At 47.0% G+C, this 5,571-nt stretch overlaps 1 pseudogene; it reads left to right on the forward strand.

Annotated features, from left to right (window-relative positions):
• The first annotated feature begins 1,913 nt into the window (after positions 1–1,913).
• Positions 1,914–3,940, forward strand: LOC123491037 (annotated as a pseudogene).
• The last annotated feature ends 1,631 nt before the right edge of the window (positions 3,941–5,571 follow it).

Raw genomic sequence — 5,571 nt, forward strand, 5'->3', positions numbered from 1 at the left:
CCGGACGTCGATGTGTCCGGGAGGCTAGCTGGGTGTCTCGAACAGTTCGAAGGCCTCTCCTGATCTCCTGTTTCAGCTCCTCAGTGAGCTCCGGCTGGGCTGGACTTCTTCCCTGGGGGAGGGACCGGAACCAGGATGGCTCTTTACACTGGTGCGCCTAAGACATGGCAACAAGAAAACACATTAAGGCTTGATGGGGCATCTCAATGGTCTTAGTGTGGATTCTTGTCTAATCTCCTTCAGTCCAGCTATGTCAGAATATTGAGATACAGCCAGGAGATAAAGAGACAGGGAAAGCATTAGAAGGAGGTGTGATTTCAATTGATCTTTATAGACAAGTCATCTTGACTCTGCTGCATAGGAGCCATTTCAATGTAAAGTCTGATAGCCTGGGGAAACATGGCATAAATAGGGAGATCACGACTAGCACTATAGCTGATTATTTACAGATAGGCCGGCAATAGAAGGAAGCATTAGACATGGGAAAAAATGCATCATTACTTTTTTCATTCTGATTATTACATCCCATTATTAAACCTATCAGATAATAATGCACTTGCTTCAAATGAGTGAATAATAAGCAAGCCAGTTCCTATTGCTTTACAGCCAGTTACGGTTAATACCGTGATGGTAGCCTCAGTGTATGGAGGTCTTTTTGTCGTTTGTAGCAAGAAGCACAAGGAGTATCAAACAGAATTGGCCTCCTGTAGCTCAGTTGGTAGAGCATGGCGCTTGCAACGCCAGAGTTGTGGGTTCGATTCCCACGGGGGGCCAGTATGAAAAATGTATGCACTTCACTAATTGTAAGTCGCTCTGGATAAGAGCGTCTAAGCAAATGATTTCAAAATAAATTGCAAAACCGTTAATTGCGCTCGAGCATTAGCCTACTCACCATTTCAGATGATCACTCGCGAAGACACAACAAGAGAACCGTAGATTTACCGCTGGAGGGGGTGCTCTTATGCCAATGTGTTGCTGTCGCTCCTCTCTCTCCTCCTATCATCCAGGCAGGGGATGGATCATAGACAGAAAACCGGACCGTTTATTACAGGGTCTGCGATAACAGATATACAGTTAAGTTATCAGTCGAGCATATCACAATGTTATAATAGGTTAATATAATTTTTGTTCGAAATTACGAAAAATAAAATGAAAATTTCCAGTCAATGAACGCAGTATTCTATCTGTGCTATCGTCATTTTGATCCGTGCCCGTGAATGCGCACTCGATTAGCTCATTCTGCCTGCCGAGGGATACAAATTGTGGCACATTCAGAATGGAAACAATTCGTATAAACGTGGCGAGCAGCTAAATCGAGTGCATCTAGTCGGGTGAGAAGATTATTGGTTGTTGAGGACATGTGGTACATGGAAACTCTATACGACAATTGGCTGGATTGATCGTTGAAGCTCTTGATCTAGAATCTGTTCTCCGTGGCAACTGATCTGAAACCGAGGTGTGTGAAATATAAAAAACGGATACAGGATCCCAGGTTTGAGGCGTTTACACTCCCTAGCTACCCGCTGTGGGTGTGGTCTCACTGTGACTATGTCCCGGTTGGTCAGAGCAGTGGCGTTTCTTTGGATGTGTGCTCCACTCCATTGGCTGTTCAGCTGAAGATGTCCCTTTCCACCCAAACCCGTCCACCCAACGAGAGCGCCTCTCGCGCTCCCAGCAGATACAGTGTTTATTATATTTGTGCGTGGGTCCGTTTATATTGTTGCAAAAAAGATGAAACATTTTCACTTTTGAAAGCATATGGTAGGTGTCTTTATATATTGTAAACTTGTTCTTAGAAATAGCCTAAAGGTGTTGTTGTAGTCTTCATCATAGCTTCAATTGTCCATGTGACATCTTGTCAAACTGTTTTCGAACGAGGGAACTTTAACCAAATAATCTAATTTCTCTGTCAGTTTGGCTTCCAACATCGACGACTACCTGCAGTTTGCCATGGCCACGCGCATACGACCGGTGAGTGCGCATAGGTTGAAGAACATATACAATTCTGGCTATGTGCCACATGTGTAGGCTATTTATTTGTTCTTCTCATATGCTCTAATGGTTGTCACAGTTTCATTGTATCATAGTGTGTCTTTTTGTGTCCTGTCTGTCTTTACTGAATAAGTTGTGTCCCTTTACAGAGCAGTAAAAGCGTTGTGTGCAGTGATAGAGGCTCTGGGTTTTCTGGTAGACACCTGGTGGAGAAGCTCTTGGATAAGGGGCTACCCACACTGTGTCATGTGTTTGACATCAGACAGAGCTACGAACTACCTGGAGTCACCTTCCACCAGGGAGACTCTCTGTGACAAACAGGTGAGTCTGTCTGTCTGTGTATATGAAGAAGTCTGTGTGCACTGGGCTGGTTGGGGCCAGCTATATGACCTTGTTATGGTCTCTGGCCTTTGTGCCTTGTGTACATGTGGTAGGGCCTGTGTGTGTGTCTTCGTGTGTGTCTTCGTGTGTGTCTGCATCTGGGCATCATTGTGTGTCCCTATCCCAGGCTCTCTAACAGCCCTCCAAGATGTCTCCCTGGTGTTCCACTGTGCCTCTCCAGCCCCAGTGCCAGTGATGACAAGGCTCTGTTTCAGAGAGTCAACATCGGGGGGACACAGACTGTCCTACAGGCCTGCACCGAGGCCGGAGTACAGGTAGGGGCAGTATAGAGTTACAACTAGACAGACAGGCTCTGTCAGTACAATATATTACAATAAAAGACAGAGACTCAATTCAATGAAAGAAATGCTCTGTTAAAATACTTGGACATTCTCCTTCTTAAATAATGTAATTACTGATCTAGTAAATAGATAGTCAGTATAGGGGACTAACAGTTAAGGTGTTTTCTCTGTCTGTCTACTATAGAAAGTGGTATTGACCAAGCAGTGCCAGTGTGGTGGTTTGAAGGAACAGACATCAAGGATGGGAGAGAAGACCTTCCCTACGCCAAGAAGCCATCGACTACAACACAGAGACCAAGATGAGGAACAGGAGAAGGTGAGGACACACTACACAGAGACCAAGATAGAACAGGAGAAGGTGAGGACACTACTACACAGAGACCAAGATGAGAACAGGAGAAGGTGAGGACACTACTACACAGAGACCAAGATAGAACAGGAGAAGGTGAGGACACTACTACACAGAGACCAATAGAACAGGAGAAGGTGAGGACACCACCACACAGAGACCAAGATAGAACAGGAGAAGGTGAGGACACCACTACACAGAGACCAAGATAGAACAGGGAGAAGGTGAGGACACCCATACACGAGACCAAGATAGAACAGGAGAAGGTGAGGACACGAATCCAGGCTCTGTTGTAGCCGGCCGCGATTCCGGGAGACTCATGGGCGGCGCACATTGGAGCGTTCGTCCAGGGTAGGGGAGGGAATGGCCGAGACGGGATGTAGCTCAGTTGGTAGAGCATGGCGTTTGCAACGCCAGGGTTGTGGGTTCGATAAAATAATGTATGTGCTAACTGTAAGTCGCTCTGGATAAGAGCGTCCTAAAACGACTAAAATGTAAATGTAAATGACACTACTAACACAGAGACCAAGATAGAACAGGAGAAGGTGAGGAAGCTGTGTTTATTTTGCCAGAAGAGCCTTATCTGTAGAATAGCCTTATCAAAATTATGTTAATGGTACCAGAGCATTGCTAGGGGAGAACTTGCCTACACATTAACACATTGATGCACCTATCCATACATGTACAACATACACTCTACATGCTCACATCAGCTCCACATTAAATAAGTAATGTTCTCCTCTATCGGCATCTTGTCTCTCTGTGGTGTATAATCTCAGCTGGTTCTGAAGGCCTATGACAGAGAAAGGGTCTCTGACGGTGGCCATCCGAACTCACGGTATCTTCGGCCCCGGACCCCAGCTGGTGCCCATCCTGGTGACACGGCACGCAGGGGCAGTGAAGTTCATCATCGGGTGTCAGTCATACACAGGACTGGAAGTGAAACATAGATCTCTTCCCTAGACATAGTGATCACCAAAGTTAATGTTTTATGGATATGATAGCATCGCTAACAGACCAGACACTAACTAGAGGTAGAGACAGAACTAGTCTGTTTGGTAACATCGCTAACAGACCAGACACTAACTAAAGTCTATTAATCTAAAGTGGAAGTTGGGGAGAGTTAGTACAGTATTTGAGTGTTTCAGTGAAACGTGAGGGAGGCCCCGCTCTCTCGCTTTCCCAGATGCTTAGTTATTTCATTCTGATCTCCTTTGCATTATTGTAGCCATTTTTCTGTAGCCTGTCAACTATGTGTCTGTCTATCCCTGGCCTCCTCTCCTTTGCACACCGGCCATACAAACACTTCACACGGCGTGGCTGTTACCACTCTAATCTGGTGGTCCCTGCGCATGACCCACGTGGAGTTCCAGGTCTCCGGTAGCCTCTGGAACTGCCGTTCTGCGGCCAACAAGGCAAGAGTTCATCTCAGCCTATGCCACCCTCCAGTCCTCGACTTCTTGGCGCTGGAAACATGGATTACCACAGAAAAACACTGCTACTCCACGTCTTTCCTCGTCCGAGTCATGTGTTCTCGATACCCGAGGCATCTGGTCACGCGGCAGCGGCTGTCACACAGGAATCCTCATCTCTCCCAAGTTGGACATTCTCTCTTTCCCTGACCCCATCTATCTATCTCCCTCATTTGAATTCCCATGCTGTCACAGTCACTAGCCCATTCAAGCTTAACATCCTTGTCATTTATCTGCCCTCCAGGTTCCCTTGGAGAGTTCATCAATGAGCATTGATGCCTTGATAAGTTCCTTTCCTGAGGATGGCTCACCCCTCACAATTCTGGGTGACTTTAACCTCCCCTAAGTCTGCCTTTGACTCATTTCTCTCTGCCTTCTTCTTTCACTCCTTTCCTCTTGACCTCACCCTACACCGTCCCCCTACTCACAAGGCAGGCAACGCTTGACCTCATCTTTACTAGATGCTGTTCTTCACTAATCTCACTGCAACTCCCCTCAAGTCTCTCAACCACTACTTTGTATCCTTTTCTCTCTCGCTCTCCTCCAACACTACTCACTCTGCCCCTACTCAGATGGTATGTGCCGTCGCAATCTTGCTCTCTCTCTCCCACTACTCTCTCCTCTTCCATCCTATCATCTCTTCCCTCTGCTGAAATCCTTCTCCTTCAATCTCCTGATTCTGCCTCCTCAACCCTCCTCTCCTCCCTTTCTGCATCTTTTGACTCTCTATGTCCCCCTATCTTCCGGCCGGCTCGGTCCTCCCCTCCTGCTCCGTGGCGGACGATTCATTGCGAGCTCAGAGAACAGGGGCTATGGGCAGCCGGGAGCGGAAATGGAGGAAAACTAGACTCCCTGCGGACCTGTCATCTTTCCACTCCACCTCTACATTCTCTTCCTCCATTCTTGCTGCTAAAGCCACTTTTTACCACTCTAAATTTCAAGCATCTGCCTCCTAACCCTGGAAGCTCTTTGCCACCTTCTCCTCCTGCTGAATCCTCCTCCTCCTCCCCCCTCCCTCCTCCCTCTCTGTGGGATGACTTAGTCAACCATTTTGAAAAGAAGGTTGACGACCATA

Source organism: Coregonus clupeaformis, unplaced genomic scaffold (assembly GCF_020615455.1).
Source record: "Coregonus clupeaformis isolate EN_2021a unplaced genomic scaffold, ASM2061545v1 scaf6743, whole genome shotgun sequence".
NCBI classification, from domain to species: Eukaryota; Metazoa; Chordata; class Actinopteri; order Salmoniformes; family Salmonidae; genus Coregonus; species Coregonus clupeaformis.